At 48.9% G+C, this 23,989-nt stretch overlaps 1 protein-coding gene across 6 annotated transcripts in view; it reads left to right on the top strand.

The window, feature by feature from the left end:
• Positions 1–23,989, top strand: part of Ptk2b (protein tyrosine kinase 2 beta) — a 117,261-nt gene that overhangs the window by 723 nt on the left and 92,549 nt on the right. The gene's annotated exons all lie outside the window — the stretch shown is intronic.

Raw genomic sequence — 23,989 nt, 5'->3', positions numbered from 1 at the left:
ATCTGGAGCCACTAAGCCAGCAGCGGCTCCGAGTCCAACTTCGGCTCGCCCCAGGCCTCTGCCTGCTCCCCTTGTCCTTTGGCCCTGGGGAACTCCCGGGGGGCACGCTCCCCACCTCCCTCCTCCTTCGTTTTCCTTGCCCTCCCCCGTGGCGGGCATTTTCTCAATCCCCAAACTGGGCTCTGTGTGCATGCGTGCCTGTGTGCGTGCATGTGCTGTGGGCAGTAAAGTTAGCGCTGCGTGGAAGCTGCCTTCCGGATGCCCGCAAGGGTTAAGCACTGTGCTACTGGCTCCCGCTGCCAGGCTGTGCGTGGGCAAAGCTTGGGTGGGTGAAGGCGGAGCATATGGGTGGTGTTCTGAGGGCCATCAGCCTGGGCTACCTGCCCTAACCCCGGCCAAGGCTCCCTGCACCCCCAAACTGGCAGTGAGACCCTGCACTCTGTAAGGGGCCAGGTCTTGACCTGGGGTGGGCTGAGCCAGGACTTGGAAGCCAGAGGCAGAAGAGCTTTAAGGACCCCAGCAGCTAGACTGGAGCTCCCTGAGGCAGGGCCCATGGCACGCGCAAGGTGAGGGGTCCCAGGGGGTAGCTCCAAGCGCAGGCTGCTCTCTGCTCACCCAGGGAGTCCAGCTGCCCTGTGCCCCTGCCTTTCACAGCTGCCAGGGGAGGGCAGGGAGAGGGTGCCTCAGTGAAAAAGTGACTCAGGACGGAAGGGAGGAAGGGAGCTTATTCAGAGGACCAGCTTTGGCGGGACAGCCTGCCTTCATTCACTGACTGCCCTCCTACCTGCAGCCAGGTGCTAGTGCTAGGTGCAGGGAGACTGAGACGGACTCTGCCTCTCAGCGAGGGGGTCCAGGCCTCCAGGGGGGTGGGCAGAGCGGGTCAGGGTGGCCCAAGGCTTTCTGGCAGAAGGAACTGTAAATGGCAAACTGAAGGATCCATAGGAATTAGTCAGGCAAGGGAAAGAGGGTAAAGCCAGCCCTGGGTGGAAAGTGCACAGTGCCGCAGTGGAGAGCAGCAGGAAGGGCCAACTCCACACACCCTGGAAACTGGAAGTACCTGGGCTCCTTGGGAGCCTTGAACGCAGAGGCTGGGGGAAACTGGGGAGGAAAATGTCAAGTCCTCCAGGGCCTGGAATTTGTGCTCAGGCTGCCATGGCAACTCCTCTTGGAGCAAAGCTTGGGACCTGGAGCCAGGCTGGAGACTCCCACTGTGCCTCGACTTCAGGACAGAGTTGCCAGATTTAGCAAATAAAAACCTGGGACACTCAGATGTAAGTTTCAAATAAGCAAAACTGGATATTTTGCTCTTGGTATAAGTATGACCCCTGAAACATTTGGGACTTCTCATACTCAGACATTATTTGCTGATTATCTGAAATCCAAATATAACTGGATGTCTCATCCCTACCTGGCAGCCTCTTCAAGGAGAAAGTGGAGTTGATGCTTTGCTGGGAAGTCAAGGCTGGAACTGCCCTGGTGCCAGGCCTGGGACATATTTATCTTGTTAAGCAATCCTCCTGGATTTTATCTGGGGGCTCCTTTGCTGATTGATGATTTAAAAAATTAATTCCTCTGTCATCCTCACAGCTGGAGGAGGATGGTACCTCAGAAAGAAATTAGGCTTCACAGCCCAATGGCTCTGGATTCAAATCCATGTAAACCAGGTAGCTTCTCGGAGCCTCAGACCTTACTGGCCCAGGTTGTTGGGAGGATCCGTGATGATTTATGCAAATTGCCCGCAAGTGCTGAGGAAAAAGTGGTACATGTTGCGATTACACCTTCACAGAGAGCGACCCAAGCAGCATCCACAGAGTGCTGGGGATGCAGTTATTTCTGTCTGCAGTTGTTGTGCACTTAGAGTCTGCTTCTCGTGAGAGAGTGGGGTTAGCCCCGGCTGGGGTGGGAGGAAGGACAGAATTATTTTCGCAGGGCCTCCATACCCTTCCACATGCCTGCTGCTGCTTGGAAGGTGGCAGGTGGGCAAAGAGGAAGTAGCTCGAAGTTCAATTAACTGAAAGGAAGCGTGAATGAGTGAATAATTGAAAGGAGGATCTGCACAAAACTCCTAGCACAGTGCCTGATAGGACGAATGTACCATGAAATTAGGCTTTCATTATTCTTAGTTTTATAATGAGTTCCTTGTTAGAAAAATGGAGCTTGGGGATAGATGGAGAAAGGGCGCCTCATGAACCCCATTTGGACTTTAATGAGAACTAATTTGTAAGTACAAATTAGGGGCCTCCTGAAAGGGAACCTGGAGGAGTTAAGAATTTGTTAAGAGAAAGAGGAAATGGAAAGTGTGTTTCCCTTGTAGCAACTGCTGGGTTATAAATGGTCTCTCTGTCCAGTAGTGAATCTCGCCAACCTCCTGCCCCGTGATAAATATTTTGTTCCCAGCTCCTTAGGGCAGCATTTCTCAAGCTGTGTTCAGAGAGCCTCGATGGCATGAGATAGAAGTGCTCATTGATGAGACATTCAAATGAGACACGCTGTGCCTGCTTGCATGGTCAGAGTTACAAATCCTGCAGAGAAGGCGGATGTGTTACTGGGCCTACCCTAGTATTTTCTGAATTTGGCTATAGGACTGTTGGAGGTTCTTAGGGGAAGTAACATTCCTCACACAGTGAATGTGGATGTGGGTACAATTTGGGGACCATTCGGGTCTCTCAGGAGGCATTGTTCCTACTACCATAACTCTAGCCAGGAGGGGCCTAATTCATCCTAGACTCGGCTATGCCCAACTCTTAGGAGATCTCCAGGGAATGAGCTCTTCCGTGCAACGTCCCACCATTACCATCCTTCATAGACACAGCCCAGCCCACCGACACTGCCTGTCAGCCCAGCCCCTCCCCGCAGCCTGTGTCCACATCTCATGGTTCAGACCCTGGGAAAATCCACATCCCCGGGATGACCCTGCCTGGTGGGTCTCTCTGTCCTTGCTGCCACATGCCTTGAGGCCCTGTGGCCCTGGCCCCCAGTGACTGGGACTCCAAGGTGGTCACCTGAGAAGTGATGGGAGCAGAGATGCACAGTTGTGACAGGCATGGGTGGGGAAGAGCAGTTTGGCTGGCTTGGTGATCAGGTGTTTCTTGTAGTTTGGACCAGTTTCAGGGCAAAAGATCAAGAGCAGAGGAACTGCCAACACTGACATGCATTTTCTGCCCTAGGAGTCAGGTTGCCAGGAATCCAGTGTCAGAGTCAGCATGCCTGGGCTCCAGCCCCAGCCTGGGTCTCCCTCCCCGCACAGCCGTGGGCAGGCCATGCAGCCTGGGCATCCTCCTCTGTAAGATGGGGATGGTGACAGGGCTTTGGTGCGGGAGTGAGATGGTATGCACCGAAGTAATGCTCAACATCTGAATGATGACGCTAGCCACCACCCTGAGCAGGATGGGTCACCCCGTTGTGTGCTGGGTCACAGGGAGTGTGAGGGTGGAAGAGGCCAGGGGTCTGAGGCTGTGGACCTAGACCAATGAGTATGGAACCATTATTCCAATATTTTAACATCTCACATAGCCTGGTGCTTTACTGATCTCTATTATGTAAAATATAAAGCATTCAGTCTGATGACAGGCACACAGTAGGTTCCGAATAAGGGTCCGCTCTCCTGTGTTCTGACACTTTTGGCTATATCTGAGCTTGTGGGAAGTACTATTTTTTACTCCCTAGGATTTAGGCCACTTTCTGAGAGAGAAAGGCACCATCCCTGAGTGCTGCTTCACACACATGCAGCAGGCACATAACAGCACGTACTTCTGCCCTCCTCTTCCCCAGTCCACTGTGCTTGGGTGCAGTCAGGCTCAATTAGTGCTTTAGCCTCCAGAGAGACTGTGGACTGATGCCCACCAGGCACTGGGATCCGGGTGATCACTTAGTGTTCAGAGGGCTGAGAGGAGGGAGGAAATGGTGGCTTCACTTTTCTGGGCCTCTTCATACTGTGTGCAAAGCTTTGAGCGGGGGTGAGGGGGTGGCCTGGGGGAGGGGACTGCGTTTTGAGTCACTCTGCTGTTTCCCAAGGTATAATTATTACTCACAATGACAGTTTGATTAAGAGAGAAGACTCCAGGCTAGGTGTGCAGATGGATGCACTTTCTACCTAGATGCCATGGGCAGATTGGTACATTGTAGAGCTGTTTGCTAGAGACCCTCTGGGGGGCCCTGGTGGGGACCACACTAGGTTCTGTCTCACCCAGCTCTTCCTTTTGTCTGGTGCTCTGGCGATGGGGCTCCTCAAAGGTGGCCAGTCAGTGTGGTTAGAACTAAGATCAACAACCACTGGGACCCAGGGGAGGACGCTCCCCTTTTTCATCTTGGCCAGGGGTTCTGTAACGTTATCCCCCTCTCGAGTTCTATCCCTTCCTTTAATGTTCTGAGATCCACCCACACAGAATCTGGCAAGCTCTCTCAGCAAAGGCAGGGTGCTCCAAGGAGCCACCTGGTCCAGCGTCTAGACCAGTGATGGCAAACCTTTTAGAGCTTTCAGTGAGACGAACAGCCCACTTTGGCATGCATGATGTAGGTTCACTACCACTAGTCTAGACCTTGGGATGGGTTTAATTCTGCTCTCATGTCCTAGTGTCCCTCCATTGTGGGCCATTCTCCCACCAATGCTTAGGGCAGTTCCCCTTTCCTGTTCCCTCACTGAGGGGTTTCCATCTGACTCTGCGACTCCCCCAACCAGAGGAGGGAATGAGGATATCCTCTCAGGCCTGCTGGAAATTCACCCTGAGTTTGGGCTTGGTTCTCCCAGGGTCCCTTGGTTCTCCTATCCCATCTGTGGGAGAAAGGTCTCATCTGTGAGTCCCGGCCACCTAAAGGAACAGCTTGTCCTGGTTTCTAAATTAGCATGCTTTGTCCCCACTTCCTTCAGCAGCTGAAGCTTCTCTTGGTTCTCAGGGAGGATGTGGTGCTGGAACCTTCCCGCTTCAGCCTCTGGACTCAGCTCAGGCTCACAACCTTCCTACCCCAGTTCTTGCCTCCTGCAGGTTCCCAGGTGCTGACTTCCCGGAATCCACTGTGGCACCTAGGCATAGCTCTGCCAAACAGAGCCATCACTTACGTGCTGTGTCACTTGAGGCATAGCCACAGGCCCCAGCTCCCAAGCTCCTAGCTTAGTACAGTGGCAGCCTGGGCGTAGGCACTGCTTCAGCCTGGGGAAGTGGAGAGAGGGTCCAGGTCAGAAGGTGTGGGTCTTAGATTCTTCCACCTGCCTGTTGTGTGCCCTTGAGTAAGTCTCCACTCTTCCAAGCTTCCCTTTTTGCCTCATTTTCAGGTTCTCTGCCTCTCTGATACAGTCCTTGAGAGAAATACTTGACTTGTCTAACAGTGCTCCATAAAACAGTGCCCCAGGGAAGGTGAGCAGTTTGGGATCAGGAAGATATGGGTCTGAGTGTTGACTCTGTCCTTGCTAAGTGCTGGCACCCTCACTTGGAACCCACCTAGGCATTGTTAACTGTATTTGTCCTTCCCCACTTTCTGTCCTGTCAAGGTAGTCTTTCCCCCCAAATCCAAAGGACTCTGGCTGCAGCAAGCTTACAGTCTGCCAGAGGAGGTCATACATGAAGATGAATAACTTCTGGTGCCCATGCATGCCATCAGAATGGAGGACACAGAGGTTAATTTTGGCTAGGAAGTGTGACGGTGCTTCCTAGAGGAGGTGGCATCTGGAAAGCTCTGAAAAGACAGGGTCAGCATGGGAACTTGGGATGGTGTCTGTGGTCAGAGGAGACTGTAAATAAAAGCAGGTGGAAGGCACGGCTTGGGTGACTCATTTTGGGTGAAGCCAAGGGTGGCAAAGGGCAACAGAAGATAAGGGTGGAAAGTAAGGTAAGGCCTGAACATTACTGGGGAAGCCGTGGGACTTCACTGGGAAGCTGTTCATTGAGTGAAGGAGCAATGATCAGATTGGGGCAGCAGGTGTCAAGTGGACCAGCGAGAAGAGATTGAATTTGCATGGGTGGGAGACTTTCTAATAGTTCGGCCCCTGAGGATGAATAATTTGTGTGATTTGTGGAGAGTATCTATGCCTCCGCTGGAGGCTTCTACTTTCTTGGCACAGAAATGGAAACTGGTTCTTCAGCAGATCTGCAGCTGTAGAGCTTGAGGGAGCATCAGATTGTAGGTAATTTCTCATTCCCCTTCATACTCTCTACCATGGTCTAGATTCACACACATGCCCCTTTCTGCAGGCCTCGCCTTGGCTAGGTGTGTAAGTGCCAGCCTGTCTAGAGCTCCCTATGGCATTCTCCAGGTCAGGAATATGCACTGGGTCTGCTAGCTCTTACCCAGCCCATCCTGCTTGCTTTAGCCTCCACTCCTGAGTCTGTAGGACTCAACTTCCTAAATTGCAGCTCAGAAACTAAGCTCCTCTTCTTTTGGCCAAACTGTTCCCTCCTGGCATTCCCAGCTCTCTAGGCAGTCGTCCTCCCACATACTCACAGTTGGAAACTGTGGCCCTCTCTCCCTTCCTCCAGGCCTTTGCTTTTCTCTGTTCATGCCATGCCCATCACCAAATCCCACAGATTCTTCATGCCTCTTATTCCTTCCTTCCCTTTTTATTGGCCCCCTACAGGAGCCCAGGCCTTATTACCTAATATTAACTTAAAAGTTCTTAAAGATTTCTCTTCTTCTCTCCCTTGGGAGCTCCTCAAGTGCCTAAAGGCAAATCTAGGGCCCCTACATTTATGATTATGATGCAGTGGCCTCCTTAATCTGATCCCAGTCAACGTTTCTAACCCAGGGTCCCCTTACTTCTAAAGGAAGCCCTGCACCTCAGCCAGCCAGCTGTCCTCCCTGGTGCCTATTAAATCTCTGCTGATTCCTGCATCCTGCCTAGAACACCAACCGTCTCCCTCTTTGAAACCCCCAGTCCTACACACTCCTTCAAGGAGCTCCCCACTGTGGCCTCTAGGCTCCTTTGTATCCTCTGATCTCCCAGAATTTATCAACTCAACCTGAGGTTGAATTCCTCCAGGGCAGAGTATTTTTAATTCTGTTCTCCCTGGAGCCCTCAAATTCCTAGTCTAACACTGCATTTCTGAGGGCCAGAGAAACATGATCTGTCATTCCCTGTGCACTCATGACTGGCTCACCTGAGCTAGACACAGACATGCTCTTCCTCGTTCCCTGCCCTGGGTGTCATAGGCACCACAGGGCCCACAGCCCAACCCTCTTGAATTCACTTCCAGGGCCAAGAGGACTTCCTAGCCTCACCCAAAGTCAGAGATTTCCTGTAGCATAAAAAGGAGTCATGGATCTAGAGGGAAAGCTCAGGAATCCCTAGCAGAGAGTGAGTCCGAGTTGGGAAAACAGAAGAGAAACTCCCAGGGCAGGGGATCAATGGGCTTTAGAAGCCTGGACTTCGACCTTGCAGAGAGCACAGACATATCACTTCCCAACTCGCTGGACTCTGAGCTTTCCACACCTTCAGGCCCAAGAGGTGGGAACTCTTGGTGCATGTTAGCTCATCTATCTTCAGAGGGGGCCATCACTGTTCCCCAGGGTGGTCTCTGGGCCCAGCCATCCTTCTTCATCCGACTCTAGAAAGATACTTCCTGTGCCCATGTGCTGAACACTCAGCTCCCAGCCAGTGTTCACATCCAGGGGACACCTGAGGACATGAGAACCCTGCCCTGGGACAAGAGAGCCCTGGGGCTGCTTCATTGCCATCCTGCTGCAAGCTCATGGGTGGGTCACTGACCAAGCCTTTTCTAGATTCGGGCTTTTCATCTGTAACATGTAATAAAGGGGCCAGAGATGTTTGAATGGAGGAAAGCATTCTCCAAAGTGCATCTTAGGTGGAAGCACAATATATAAATCAGGTTAATATAGAGCCCTCCAGGGTTGAGATGGGGAAGGCAGGTGCCTGCAGGGCCCTTCAAGGTCCTCTGCTGTGGCTCCCAGGACTCTCCAAGGATCTCCAGGGGCCAGGTCATCTGGAATCCATTCCGGATCTCTGGCTCATGAGGTGCTGTGTGTGTGTGTGTGTGTGTGTGTGATGAGAGCTGGAGAAATGGGATGGGCATGAGGGGTTTCAGAAAAGAGCAACCTTGAAGTAGGGATTCCATCCAGGGGCATGGCAGGTACATGTACTGGGGAGTTGCATAGATTGTTGGGGTGCTGTATACATTATGAGGGGACTGTGTACATTGTTGAGGGGCTGTGCATATTGTTGGGATGTTGTATGCATTTTTAGAGTTTTGTATACATTATTGGCAGGTTGTACAGATTGTTAGGGAAATCTATACATTGCTGGAATGCTCGTATACCTTGTTGGGGATGTTGTATACATTTTGGAGCTGTGTATACATTGTTGGGGATTGTTTAGATTGTTTAGAATATATACATTGAGGAGTGGCTCATCTTGTTGGGGGTATTATACGCATTGTTGGAAGGTTGTGTACATTGTTGGGCCTCAGTGGACTGTTGGGGCTCAGATACATTGTTGGGGGTCATATACAGTTTTGGAGGACTAGCATAGCTCATTGAGGTCATGTACATTTTTGAGAGGCTTGTATACCTCAGTGGGGGTTATATACATTGTTGGAGGGCTGGCATGCATTTTGGGGGACTGTGTACATGAACTCTGAAAGCAAATGCATAATTTTTACCTCTGAGCACCTGCATGTATTTATGGGAAGAAAGTCCATAGCATTTAGCTGCCTCCTCAACTGTGACCCCAAAAGGTTAAGAAAGACTTAACAGATGTTATTGTCAGCTTTACAGACCTTTTGTGAACATGATCTAAAGCTGGAGCTCCTCTTTAGCTCCCATCAACTAGGCTAGAGGCCCTGTGGAGGACAGGACCCTGGTGTTCCAAGAGCTGTGTCACAGCCCAAAGACACAGCCTGGTTCCTCACACACAGTTGGGAGTCCATGTGCACAGCATGTGCCTGAGCATAAGGCATCCCCATCTCCCAGTAAGGAGAGCCTTTTAAAAAGTTAATTTGAGGGCTGGGGATTTAGCTCAGTGGCACTGCGCCTGCCTTGCAAGTGCAAGGTCCTGAGTTTGATCCCTGGTACAAAAAAAAAAAAAAGGCTAACTAGAATATGTAAATTTTAAGGATAATATTTAATATATTATTTTAGTGACACACATTTTAAATCACATGCTACATACAATAATGCATGAACTCAAAAATACTGCATTTTCTCAACTCTCCCTGATAGGAGGTGTTGACCAGTTCACCCACCTTTCATGTGGGCACCCACCCCTCACATCAGGACCCTGGCACCATCATTTCTCTGGGCTCAGCATATGTCATCACCCCAGGTTTGCTTCTTATCAACTCAGGAGTTCGTTTTCTAATATCAACTTTTGGGGTAAAAAAGTCACATACCACAAAATTTACTCTTTCAAAATGTACAATTCAGTGGTTTTTACTATATTCACAGAGTTGTGCAACCATCACCACAACTAACCACAAAATAATTCATCATTCCAAAAAGAAACCCCATACCGTTAGCAGTCACTCCCTATTTTCTCCTCCCTCTATCCCCTGGCAACGTGAACCCACTTTCTATATCTGGGTGTATGTCTTTTCTGGACATTCCATGTAAATGGAGTCATATAATGTTATGAGTTTTCATGAATGGCTTCTTTCACATAGCGTATTTTTAGATTTCCTCCATATCGCAGTATCTATCAGTACTTCATCCCTTTTTTATTGATGAGTAATAATCTACTATGTGGATATACCACATTTTGTGTATCTATTCATTATCTGATAAACATTTGTGTTGCTTCTACTTTTTTAACAATATAAATAATACTGTGAATATTTATGTGCAAAGTTTTGTGCGGACTTATGTTTTCATTTTCTTGAATTGAAGAGTGGAATTGCTGGGTCATGTAATAACTCTATGTTTAATATTTTGACTGTTATCACACTGTTTTCCACAACATTTGCATCATTTTACATGCAATCAGCAGTGCAGCAGTGTGTGTGATGGTTCCAATTTATCCATGTTCTTGCCAACACTTGTTATTGCCTATAATTTTGATTTTAGCCATGTGAGTGGAGATAAAGTAGTATCTTATTGTGGTTTTTACTTGCATTTCCCTGATGACTAGTGATACTGAGTATCTTTTCATATGCTTGTTTGTACTTATATTTCTTCTCTGGAGAAACATCTGTTCAAATTTTTTGGAAAGTATTCATTTTTTATTTCTGCAACATAACCACTTAATTCATTGCTTTTTAAAACATGATCTCTTAAAGATTTATTTGTGATATCCAATACTTGGTTTTGATCTGGAGGTGTTACTCAGTGGCAAAGTGCTTGGCAGCTAGCATGAAGCCCTGGCTTTACTTCTCAGTCCTACACACACGCACATGCACACATGCACATACACAACCCACTTGGTTTTGTAAGGCTGTGCCTTCAATAAAAGTTATTCAATCTACATCATAGCTCCCTTCTTGGTTAAAAAAACCCCCACTTCTATCAAGTGACCTTTGTAAACATACAAAATTAACAAAAGCACTCAAGTAATTTCAGGCTAATATTTTTCCCAAACTGTTGATTTTTTGTTTGAAACGAGGTAATTGAAAGAATAAATTATAATATGAAAGCTCATTAAGGGGTATATAATTCCTTTTTTATTTTTTTGAGGCAGGGTCTCAGTATGTAGTTCAGGGTGCTTTTAAACTCATTTTGTAGCCCAGGCTAGCCTTGAATTTACAGCAATCCTCCTGCCTCAGCCACCTTACTGCTGGGATTATAGGTGTGTGCAATCGTGCCTGGTAAAATTCTTCCTTTCAGAGAGATAGTTTAGAAAGGGAGAGACCTTCATCTTGTATTTCAGCATATGTGACATTTTAAAATAAATGCATGGATGAATGGCTGGCTGGACGAATGAACTAATAAGAGAATCAATGCAAGCCAGCGAACTAAGTAGCCACACCAGTCTTTCCCTTTTTACTCAGGATTTTCTAATTCCTGCTTAGAAAACCGGCATTGGTCTTTAATTTGCATTCACAGAACCACATATAAAACAATTTTAGAAGCAAGTGTGTGGTTACAGGTTGGAAAGATAACCATTTGCTGCCCAGTTTCTGGATGTGGCTGAGAAGCTCAGAGACTGAGCGATATGACTCTAGATTCTGTCACCAGAGCAGGACCTTTAGAGATGCGACACAACACAAGGATGTCCTGGGGTTCGGGCCCCATCCTCCACCGCCTTCTCACCAGCAGAAGGACTTCTCAGTTGCTGCTGTCCCAGGCCTTTTTCCTTCTCCTCTCGGGTGGGGCAGCCTGGTTACTTCTGAGACCACGATCACCATAATTCACCACCAGCTTCCACAGAGAGAGACTCCCTCTGCATTCTTCCCCTCTGGTCCTCCTCCAAGGAGACGTCTGTAAGCTAGCAAATGGAACCATGAAGTCTGGGGGGAGAGTGCACAAAGGAAAGAGGAAGAGCATCAGGCACGAAGATAAGAAAGGAAGTTGTGGGCAGACATAGAAGAAGTGACAGACTTGGGCCAATGCTTGAGCAATGACTTTTAAAGGCTCAGATCCTACAGAGGGAAGAAGTGATGGCCACACTTACTCTTTGGAAACCTTCATGGCAGCGACAGAAGGGTGGGTTCCTGTGGAATTCACTTCAGAGAATGGCGAGGGAGCAGGTGCAGCAAAGGGCACTGGGGACAGGGCCGGGATCCCTTCCTTTTCTAATGGTGACCAGTGGGTCTGGAATTAGGGGTTCAGGTCTGTGTGGGCCAGAAGGTCACCCAGATCCTTTCCATAGAATTTTAATCCACTTCCTTCTGTGCTGTGTTAGGACCAAGTCTTAGCCTGCCCTCCAGGTAGGTGCTTCCCCTGGTTTTGAACATCTGCACGGGAAGATTTCTTATTCTTCCCTGCCATCATGGTTCCTTTTTCAAGAGTATGGCATTGGTGGCTTTGATGCAGTGAATCTGAAGCCAGCTCCACGTTACAGTGAACTTTCTGTTTCTGTCGGTTCTACATTTGTCAGTTTAACCAACAGCATATATAGCGGGGCTAATTGTGGTTGCATTATACTGAACACGTACAGGCTTTGTTTTCTTGTCTTTGTTCCTTTAACAATGCAGTATGATGACTATTTACATGGCACTTATATTGTATTAGGTATTAAGAGTAATCCAGTGATGATTTAAAGTACAAGGGCTGATCCAAAAATACATTACATGTTTAAATAAAAAACTTGCTACAGTAATAGGCACTTAATCCCCCTTAAAGTCTTTCCCCCTTGCTTTGAACACACTTATCCCATTGTTCTTGCCACTTTCTGAAGCAGGTTTGGAAGTCCTCTTTCATGAGTGTCTTTACCAGATGTGATAAAAAATGAAGTGAATGCTGCTACCCAATGCCATCCATTGGAAAAGCAGACTTGTAGAAACATTACGGTGTGTTCTCACGTGGCTTTTTCACCAGATCTTGCACTGGGCAAGTTCTGGCTCTTCCCCAAAGTGAAAATGACCATGAAAGGTAAACATTTTGAATTGATTCTGGGCTTAGAAATAGCCACGACACCACAACTAAAGACACTCACAGAAGAGGACTTCCAGACCTGCTTCAGAAAGTGGCGAGAACAATGAAATGGAGTGAGAGAGAATATTTTGAGAAAGATTCATGGCAGTATCTTTTACTATAATAATTTCATAAATTAAACTTTCACCATATTTTTCAATCCTACTTCATACACCGGAGGATTATGTAGGCATGCAAATATGCAGATACTATGCCATTTTAGATAAGGGGTTTGAGCATCCATGGAGTTTACTATCCATGGTCATGGAACAAATGCCCTGTGGATGCTAAAAACTGACTGAATTTAGTATGGGCCAGGTGCTCTGCTAAGCACTGAGGATCCAGAGGTGAACAAGGTACGACCGACCCTCAAGATGAAATAGCAGTGCATGCAATCACATGAAACCGAATGTGCTGCCCAAGTGTGGTGCAGATGCCATGAAGACCACGCTTACCAACATTACAAATCACGCATGATGTGATGGTAAGGATTTTGAAGAATGGATAGATGCATACAAAGCAGAAAGCATGGTAGTGAGTTGCTTTCCAGCATATGAAAGATAAGATGGCCCTGGAGACCGTGGCCCATTTGGGAGGCTGTGAACAGTTCGAAGGGCTGCACCTGGCAGGACCGTGGTGGGATTAATACTGGCAGGATGCGGAGAGGCCCTCTATCATGGCGGCTTGACATTGTGCATTATTCTCCAGCAGCTGGAAGCCATGGGATATGTGGGAGGAGGGCATACAGCTATGAGAGTTTTTAAGCAGGGAAGAGAGTCAGATTTTTGTTTTGGAGATGAAGCGATGCTGGGTGCAGGCCAAAGGAGCTCTTGCGCCAAGCACAGAGAAGCTCTGCCTGGGAGATTTGCAGACAGGCATTCTGGGGCATGGCCGAGGGCTGTCAGAAGGGCCGTGCCAGCGCGCAGCAGTGGGAGGTGCAAGCCCTTCGAGGACTCGGGCCACAGTGCCTGCTGCTGGCGTGGGCATTGCAGCTACCTGAACTTCTAGCTGGCAGAGAGGTGACAGCAAGAACTGGCCCACTTCCTGGCTCCTTCCCCCATACTTGTGAGCACCGTGGGGGAAGGAGCAGAGGGAGCAGAGGGCTTGGCCAGGTGAGCAAGAAGCAACCTGCCTCTGGCGGGAGGTGTGCAAGGTGCTTACTCTACAGGAGTAGGGACCCCACAAAGAGGGCGCTACCTGGAAGGCAGGGGCCGGCCGGGCATGTGCGTTTGCCCAGCAGTTGGCACAGGCAACTGCACAGGAATGCTGGAGCAGATAGGATGTGCAGGAAGAGAAGCCCGCGGTGGAGGCAGAGCAGTTGGGCAAGGACGGAGGCTCCCGTTCCACCTTCCCCCAGCACCCCGCCCACGGTACTTGGCCGTTCCATCCAGTTATGCCTGGCGCATGTTTACTTGGGATAAAATTATTTTTCACAAGTACATGCCTGGCTAAATGGAATGGTGGGAAGGCAGGGGTCTAGCTCTGTGCCTTTCGTCTCCCAGTTCTAGACCAGCACATGTCAGAATTCACAGCTGGTACTCAGGAAACAGAGCTGGGAAGGTTTTAGGGAAAAGATCTAAAGAAAGACTACAGCTTTGGAAATAGTTTCCGGTACCTGTGGGAATGAGGCCCATGTAAGGCACTTAGGATCTCATCAGCTGCTGGAAGATATACAGGTGCAGAGGACTCTGGCCAGGGATGTGGCCACTCGGTTGGAGAACATCCCAGGGGAGGCTGGTGATGAGCCAGGGAGCAGTAGTGACATCACTTTCCTGACTGTGTGCTGCCCCCAGATCCACCAGCATGGCATGGAGTTGTCCTTCTCAAGCCGTCAGAATTGAATCTCCTGGGGACCCTTTCAAACTCAGATTTGTGGGCTCCAACTCCACAGTTTCTGACACGGCACATCTGTGAGGGGAACAGAGAATTGCTCTTCTACAATGTTCTCAGGGGCCCAGGGACCATGCTTTGAGAAATACTACATTGGGGCCCTGCAGAACAGTACCCAAATGCCTTTCCCGTTATGTTCCTTAGGGGTGTGTATTAGAACCCCCTCACCTGGGCTTTCAAACTCTTCTTACCTGGCTGCAGTCAGACCCAGGCAGCCTTTGGTTTTGCTTGGCTTTGCTCTCAGAGCTCAGAAGTGGTTCTGATATCCACCCTGGTCTCCCTGGGTTCTGCCACGGGCCACACCTCTATCTTCCTGCAGTGCTGTCATCCCTAGGTCAGCTTCCTTAGCCTTTGTCTTTGTGCATGGTCCTGTCTCTGGTAAGACTGCCTCTCCTGGACCTCCTAATTCCTGCTTCCACCTGAATGGGTTCATCTGTCCACCCTTCCCTGATGGTTGGCACTTCTGCCTTCTTCTGTCCTTTATTATATTCCTAATTCTATGGATCATGATGTTAGAGTCTGAGCGCTTGTGCCCATTTGGTGAGTCCTACAGGGATAGTGTTCTCTCATTATCTGCCAGGCCACAGTGAGGGGCTCAAAACTAACCAAAGCAAACCATGGCCTGTGCATGCTGGTCCTTGCTGGCCTGCTCTGAAAGTGCAGGTACCAAGGCCTGGGGATAGGAAAGAGGAGGCATCTGGTCAACCCACCTTGAGCTGATGCAGCCGGGAGCCAGAGTCAGTGCGTTCCCCAGTCCTGAGGTGATTACTAATCTCCTTGCTCAGAGAACTGCCACCCCCAGCCCTGTATTAGGAATGTTTTCCTCAGGCAAGAAGTGTTTGTCTTTGGCATTCAAGTCAGCTCAGGAATTTCACTTTATGATTGATCCTTTTTAAAATTTTTGAAGTTTTTCCCCTCATTCTTGGGCTCTTCCCAGAACTCTTCCTTCCAGATCTGTGAACACATCCCCATTCCTTCTCTTGCTGCCTTCAACACGCAACACTTCCTGATGTAGCTGCTGTCCCCCAACCCCTCCTTTAGGTCCTGCTCCTTTCCTCATTCCTCTCTTAATAGTCACTGCTGTCCCCCAAGCCGGTGGGGTCCCCTGACCTGTGCGAACCACACAAGTCCCAGGATCCCCGGAGGGCTCCAGAAACATCTCAGGGTTGCTTGCTTCTTCTTTTTCTTTTTCTTTTCTTTTGGTGGGACTTGAACCTAGTGCCTTTGCACTGAGTCACCATGCCCGGCTCCCTTTGCTATTTATTTACACCTGTCTAATGACAGTGTAATGGAAGGGACTCATAGTCTGAAAAATGTGGTCTCAGCTCGGCTTCTCACAGAGGCGTTCTTGACAATGCCCTTCATTTGTTAACTGTTCCACTATTACTATTGTCCCTCTGCTTCTGGCCTTTCCCCTTAAAAAACATTTTCCTCCCCCGACTGCTGTGGAGAAAGTTATGGGGTTGGAGAAAGAACTCCCAGGCTCAGTTCCTGACCCCATCTTTTACTTTTCAGGAACACAGCAAGCACGTCTACTCTTTTACTGGGGTGCCCTCTCCCCCCGTTTCCCCAACGCCTCCCTCCCTGTCCCTCCCCAGCACCAGGCTGGAGCCAGCATTTTTACCCTTAAATATGGGAGCAGTAAGTTTCTTGGTGGAAAGAAGGAGAAGCATTGGTTTGCACACAGCACTTCTTCAGTCTATCAGGGAAGCAGAGCACAAGGTTGGGACCAAGGGCTCAGGCTCAAGGTGTGGCCTCCCCACATCCCCCATGTGACCTCATACACGTCTCATCCCTCATCCTCAGTCCTCCTACATGCTGAATGCTGATGGTAGTGGTGTTTTCCTTAGGGATTTTGCAGAGATTCAAAGGAGATGAGCTATTTGCAACTAGAAAGCCCATGGCACCGGTACATTACACATAGTAAGTGTTCAGTCCGCTTAGCTATCTGTGCATCACTGCAGCATTACCAGGAGACAGACTGTGTGTGTGTGGCTGAGGTGCAGGTGGGCCCCACCCCTGCTGTGTCTCCCAGCCCAGGGCCCACCATGGCCTCTGCTGCTTCTACTCACTTCCTGAGCTTCTTGCCACCTCTTTCCTATCGCTTCTTGTTTGGCCCCCTCCCTGCCGTGCACAGACCCCAGTCCCTTCACTCATGACCCCAAGAAGTCGCAGAGCAGATGGAACCCTGGTGATCTGTGGGCCACACTGCAGACAAGGGTGGAGGAAGAAGGCTGCTGGACCAGAGCACATCTCATTCACTGTGGGCCTCCTTCCTGCCTGCCTTTCCCCCTCGTTTTTTAGAGCGACAGACACATTCTACCTGCCCAGGCTCCTGGAGCCTCCTCATCTTCTAACTGCAGTGATCGAGTGAGATAAGCTTCTACACAGATCCAGCTTTCTTCCTAGGAGGACTTCTGCTTCCATCTCCCTTTGTTGTGCTGAGCATGGAACCCAGGGTGTTCACCCATGGCTTTTACATTGCTAATCTTTAAATTTTTTTTTAAATTTTGAGACAGGTTCTCATTAAGTCTTTAAGTTGCCAGGCTGGGATTACAGGCATGCACCCCACAGCTGACTTCCTCTTCATCTCTTACATGCATTTGGACAAAGGTGCCACATCCTTGGGACAGAGCAGCCAGGGCTGACATCCACACAAACCTGAGAGGCAAGCAGACGCCCATCCCAGGGAGGGGGTGTCTATCCCGAGCAGAGCTGTAGTGGCCACCAAACAGCTCTGCTGGGACCCATACCTGATTCCCAGGAGAGGGCAAATTGGGCCAGGGCTGGGGTGTGCTGCCTTCTGGTGTCTGTAAAGGGCAGTCATTGCTTTCCCCAGACGGCACACCTCACATTCTGAACACTGGGTGACTGGTTTGCATAGAATCACCACACTGACCTGTTCAAAGCAGGAGACAGACAAATGGCAGATTCTATTACATACAAGTGACTTCAAGCCTGGAAGATGAAGGAACCCAGGGCAGGCCTGACACATTCATGGGAAGGGCTGGCTTGCATGTAAGAGCTGCTGTCCATGGATGAGACCGGGAACCCACCGCCCTGGAGGCCACAGTGAGGAGCTTAGGGAAGCAAGAGCAGCTCAAGCCAGTGGTAACAAGTGACCAAGCCTATCAGGGACATTTTGACCCCCAAGTGGAAGTCATGTCCCACTCCTTTGCTAGGAGAGCTGTTTCTTCTACTCAAATGATCCTCATCTCCTCTTCTTCTTTCTTCTTTTCCACTCTTTAGCTTTCAATCACAGCACCTCTGTGAGGCCTTCTCGGGTCCTCTCTCACCCGGGTCAGAACCAGTGGCCTGTGCTGACTCACAGCGACCTCTCTACCTTGAGTGACAGCAGGCACCCTCCTCCCTCAGTTTCCAAGTGAACCCTCAGGCAGGCTTGCCTGTTTTTATTTTTTTATTATTATTATTATTTTTGGTACTGGGGATCAAACTCAGGACCTTGTGCTTGCGAGGCAGGTGCCAGAACCACTGAGCTAAATCCCTGGCCCACCTTGCCTGTTTTAAATCCGTCCTCAGCCTGTTTAGTGACTTTGTGCTGAGTTCTCCGCATATCTTTTAAACTCCAGGCAGCATGTAATTAAGGGCAGCGCCCTGCGATTCTGAAGTTAACAGGAATCTGATTCAGCTGCAGGTCTGGGTACTCTAGGCTGAGGTGTGTGTTGGAAGCACTTTGCCACTTGGACCTCCAGCTTCCCATTTGTGGATTGAGAAGAGCTCAAGAAAGAGGCTGCATGGATCTTGGGCTCTTCCCCTAGAATTCTTTACCTTCTGTTCTGTGCTGTAGTGGGGGAAATAGCATGGAGACTTCTCTCGTCCACCCCCCCCAAAAAGAACAGTAAAAAGGACCAGAAGTGTCCCCACTGGACAGAAAAAGGTTTGAGGGAAGTGGGGTTGGCTGCCCAGAGTCATCTATTGCAAACACCTCCTAGTGAAGAAGGTCCTCCTCTTTCCTTGCGCATCTGTTGGAAATGTTTTGTCCCCCATAAGGCATTCCAGGGTTGGATGACTTAGTGCTAGAAGGGTCTTCCTCTCACTGAGCTGGATTCTCACATGCCCTGGCACTAGAAATGCCTTCTGACCACTGCAGGCCAATGACTGCTTTTCCGTAGGATAGCATGAAAGACAGCAGGACCTGTTGTGATCTTCACCACGTTCCCCCTGTCAGACAAGATTCAGCCAAAGCAAAATTGATCGACAGAGCCTACTTTCCCTCCCGTTCCTCTTGCCAACTCTTCCTAGCAGGCACACCTCCCAGGACTTCTGCCTCCTGCATCATCTCAATGCTGTCGCCTAGTAACAATATGCTTAGCAACCAGTGAGGAAAGTGTGATCACACCTCCCAGCATCGTACATGGAGCACTGCAGACAATACAAACCGTTCCCTGGCTTCTCTCTGCAGCTAGAGGAAGGTAACTGTCAGAGGTGGCCAGCATTATGCTCCAGAGATAGTGCTCATCATCCGGGGGCCCAAATTGGTTGTTGTTTGGCTTTTACTTGGCATTGGGTAATATCTTTGCGGGGGCGGTTGGGTAGGTGGTTCTTGCAGGGCCGGATCTCTCTGCTTGCACTTGTTCTCAGGATGCCTGTGATGCAGGCAGGGCAGCTTGCAGAATCCTCTCTGCTCCCACACAGCCCTGCCCTGCACCCAGCCTGCGTCCCCCGCCCCCAGCCACTGCATTCTGCAATGCCTCTCCCCTCTGGAGGTGGTTCTCCAGTGCCTGGCACTGCCCTGGCCTCCACCTGGCAGCTTCCTGTTCTCTCAGGGCCTCTGGCTTCCGATTGCTCCTCTGTGCTGCTGGACAGCTCCAAGTCCCCATGAGCATGTCCTTCCCCCATCTCTGCCCCACAATTCATGGGCATCCCCACCACCAACCCTTGGGCCAAACACCACACAGAGTGAGGTGAGGTCCTCTTTCTTCTCTCTGTTGGTGGCTAGAAACTAGATTGTTGCAACTTTGCTGGGGATTCCTGGGTGTCACGTAGCATGAGACAATAAAAAAGGCCAGATGCATATGTGCATATCCTGGATCTTTTATTTTAATCTTTTCTGTGTGACTTAGGTCAAGTTTCTTTAACCTAATTCTTAGTTTTCTGAGAGAATTAGAATATTTGCCTCTCAAGGCTCTGATGACCTTATAGGAAGCAACAAACAGAAAGAACTCAGCAAACAACATGGCTTACAGTTGGAGAACTTCTACCGTATTTCCTTCTTCCTCCTTCCATCTCCCCCTCTTTGTTCTTCCTTTCATATCTGCTCTTCCTCAAGCCAAAGCCAGTTCCTAGGTGGATTCTCAGGTAGCACTTTAGTGCAGTGGACACAATGCTGAGCTCTAGCTCCTCCTCTTAGTGCCTCTCATCTCAGGCCCTGCACTCACCAGCCCTGAGGTTCCTTCCATTCACCTGTGAAATGGAGCTGCAGGCGCTTGACTTGCCGAATGCGCATAGTTGGCGTAAGGCTTAATGGAGCTAATATGCACTGATATCCAAGGTGTTTTATGTGTTTTAGAGAGAAGAATTTCCTTAGACAAACTTGATCCTACTTTTTTACCTGTAAAACATAGAGAAACTCCAAAATGTCTAAAGCTCCCCGAAACCCTAAAACTATAGCAAACTGAAAGTGGAAGATGGTGGTCACTGAGAGATGATAGTCACTTGCCCTCAGTGGAAAAACCAAATCCTTCCTCACAGGGAGAGCTGTCTTGTAGCTGTTGGAGCCGAGTACAACAATCCCTCTACTCTGTTCCCTTGGTTCCCATAACCAAGGTGACTGCTTATCACCTAGTTAAAACTTTAGCTCAGGAACAGTCTAAAGGCCTTTACTCTCTCTGGCTTGGGAACGATGTCATTATTCTGTCCTTCTAGTAAGGATAACAAATGAGTCAGAACATGCTCAAGGCGTCATAGACGTAGGGAAAGCAATTGGTGGGGTAGGTGTTTAGAGCTTATGTCATGGATATCCTTCCACGGGATGGTTCTGTGTTTTGTAGTGGGCTGAACGAAAGCTGAATTTGCAAATGGAGAATACCTGAAGCAAGAGATTTTAAAGTACAGAACCTAAGTAGTTTGTAAGTCAAACAAAAGTGTGGGAAACACATAGACTTTGGATGTTATTGAATCCTGAAGGTTGGGAGTCTGGCCAAGGATGAATAAATAATCCAAAGACATTCTTCTGGGAGTTTCCCCCAGGCAACTGTAGGGTTTTCCAACAGAGGATCCTAATGGGTAAGATGTGAGTGATTGGAAGCAGTGCTTGAAAGATTCGTGTCAAAGATCTTGGAAAGAGGCATGTAGCTTTCTCACTCAGGGATTTAACTGCCAGCCACCCTCCCAGCCCATAATAACAGAACCTCCAGTTAAAAAGCCGGTGGCTCTTTCTTTTCAGTAACGTCGACAGAGGTTGTATATATGCAAGGGTCAACTGTTAACCACATAAGAACTAAAGATATTTGTTGAGGAGCCATGGGGAGACAGATCTGTTCTGTATTCTGCCTGGACGGGTAAAGCAAGTCATAAATCAATGACCGTTAAGCCAGAAGAAACCTTGGCAATCACCCAGTCCAATCCCTTTCTTCACAGGTGAGAAAATAGATGTCAGCAGTGGTTGATTTAGACTTACAAAAATGTTTTTTACTTTTCAACTAAAAATGCAAAAGGGAGACACCAGGAACGTGACTGGCCTACAGTTCTGCTGCACTGAGGAGCCAGAGTTTGTCCAGATCCCAAATCTGATGACTTCCGTCTCCCTGCTTGTGCCCACGGGCTTCTCTCTGAGATCAGAACCAGGTCTCCAAAGAGCACTTTTAAAATGACAGCGTCATCCTGCCACCAACTAGGCTTTGCCATTTAAAAGTTTAATTATCAACACCACACAATTTCCCGGATAATTCCAGGAACATTGTCTTTTGAATAAAACAGGCTTATTCTGTGGGGAGCAGTTAAGCCTAGAACATCAGTAGCAAGCCAGTTTCTCAAAACACGCCTGGCTCCGTAGGGTTAAACCCCTGCCAACAGCTAACGCGCGAGTGAAGCGAATGTTTGGTTTTCCTAAGCCACAGCATCCCACGTAGCCCATCCACCGAGGCAGGGCAACAGTGTGGATGGGGTGCTAAAAGCACCGTCCCCTGCAAGGCTCCTGTCTACAGCTTTTGTTCCAGGGTCTCTTCAATACATATGACTCAGTCTGCAGTTCGGGCTTCACTTCCTCTGGGAAGGGAGCTGACAGCAGCAGCTCAGTGGTGCCCATCCTGGGTGACTCAGGGTCCCCTGGCCGGCGGGGCTGCCTCTCCTCCCTGCCAGCTGACCGAGCTCCTGTCTGATTGCAGAGCCACTGTCCTTGGCTCTTCCGGGGAATGCTGCCAAAGTACTTTTCCATCCACCCCCTCCTCTATAGAATTTGTAGTCTCCACCACATGCCATGGAAGGCCAAGGAAAGGTCACAATATATTCCCATGAAAAACCAAAACAAAAGGGAAGAAAGCCTCCCAGCCTCTCTCCTCTCTTCTAAATGCTCCTGGGAGCAAGAACATGGAATACTTTATGTTTCAGGGGTGGAGTGGGGCGGGGCGGGGCGGGGGGTGCCTGGGCTGGCCCACACTTGGGAACCTCTTTTTGTTCGAAGAGTCAGCCAGGCCAGGGGTTCTTGTTTATTTGGAGGCACAGTATTCTAAACTGAAAGGGTTGGTTTCTATAACAAGAACAGCATTTTCTACAAGAACAATAAAAGGCCAGATCTGGTGGCACATGTCTGGGAAGGCCGAGGGATTGCAAGTTCCAGCTCAGCCTGGGCAACTAAGAGACTTAGCAAGACCTTATCTCAAAACAAAAAAAGGGCTGGGATGTAGTTCAGTGCAAAGGCCCTGGGTTCAATCCATGGTACCATAAAAATAAAATAAGTGGTGAATAAAAAATATGAGGTCCCCTTTCCCTACACCAGCTGAGCCTGGTCACCTCAAAACACGGAGAACTGAAGAGCTGAGTGCTCACAAGACTGCCTGCTGGCCTAGTCTTGGGATTAAAGAGGATTTAATTCCAAAAACATTTATTTAGCAAAATAAACATTTTTGCTAAATCAATCCAAACATATTCCACAAATATTTCTTTAACATCCGTGATAAAGGTCCATGGATTGCACATTGCCAGGGATGGTAATGTTGTGTTGAATTAGATACTGAAGATCAGGTTGGGAGACAGATGGAGCCCACCATGGCAAGCCTGAGAGTCACTCTTAGCTTTAAGGGATGGCATACCCTGTCCAAAGAAACACTGCTGTTTACCTGCTCTGCTCGGATGCAGTAGCCTTTGCTTGACAATCTGTTTTGGATTTTTTTCTCCCTCTCCTCTGTTCCTATGGCATGGGAAGGGCCTAGCCTGACCTGATTGTACTCTTACACACTGACCTGTGGTGTGAGTATGCAGCACCCTTGACTCATTCGTTCACACATGTTCTGTGTCCTACACACCCACGCGTTGGTCACCATGACACACTGCTCTGTCCAGAGAGCAATGGCAGACCCAGACAGTACTTGACCAAATGAGGCACTTTCATAGAGTCCGCGTCAGGGATGAGATTTCCCATTGCTCAGCTGTTCAAGGGTGCCTAGCCGGGGAGCACCAACTCATTAGAACCTTAGAGGTCCTGTATGTGGCTGTGGGTGGCTTTGTAGGAGGAGGGTAACAGCCTCAGAGAAGGGCCAACTGTGGAAGAGGAAACAAGGAAAGCATAGCACCACACACCTGTTTATTGCCAAGTACTCTTAGTGGCAGAGAACAGAAACCCAAAAGGTGAATTTGCTAGCGTTTACTCAGACTAAGGGAAGATGCAGAAGCAGCTGAACTCAAAGAAGACTGGGGCTGAGGACTCAGATATGACCAGCATCTCCGAATCTGTCCTCCTGCATGTTGACTCTATTCTTTCCCAACAGTGTCTGGGGTAATTGTATCCAAGCTCTTTTGTAATTGTATCCAAGCTAATTGGTATTTGTATCCAGGATAATTGTATCCAAGCTCTGGCCTCAGCCTTATCACTCACACAGAGGGAGCTTCTTGCTCCAAACTAAAGTTTGAAAAATGCCAAAGAACAGCCCTGATGGGCTTGGCTAAGATCATCCATCCAATTCTGGGCCAATCCCCATGGTCAGATGGGAGAGCTAACAATGTTTGCTTCAGCTTGATTCATGCCTCCGATCCGGAGTCCAGACCAGGATGAGGAGGTAGAAGAGAGAGTCTATATGATGGGCAGCCTTCTCTGGAGGTACCAGGTGGGCATGACAGGAGGAGAGTTTCCTTCAAGAAGGTGAATGAAACTCTTTGATGAAGAAGGAGGAGGCACTGCAGGCACAAGAAACAACCGAGTCCCCTACAATGCATTTGCGTGCTTTTCTGGGTTGTGTAGCAGTTTATGATTCATGATTGTAGGTATATGTGACTGTTAAACTTAGAAAATGGAGCAAAAAATGGCAATATTGAAAATGCTTGGAAACCGGCAATGTTATGTGTTGTGGTTTGTGTCTAGGTGTCCCTCAAAGCCTCATGTGGTCATAGGCGGGGCTTTTTCAGAGGTAGCTGC

The sequence above is a fragment of the Heterocephalus glaber genome, unplaced genomic scaffold (genome assembly GCF_053883595.1).
Source record: "Heterocephalus glaber isolate CG9 unplaced genomic scaffold, H.glaber_assembly_v1.0 deba00001460, whole genome shotgun sequence".
Lineage (NCBI taxonomy): Eukaryota > Metazoa > Chordata > Mammalia > Rodentia > Bathyergidae > Heterocephalus > Heterocephalus glaber.
The sequence above is the reverse complement of the archived record's forward strand: the minus strand, read 5'-3'. Positions and strand labels throughout refer to the sequence as shown.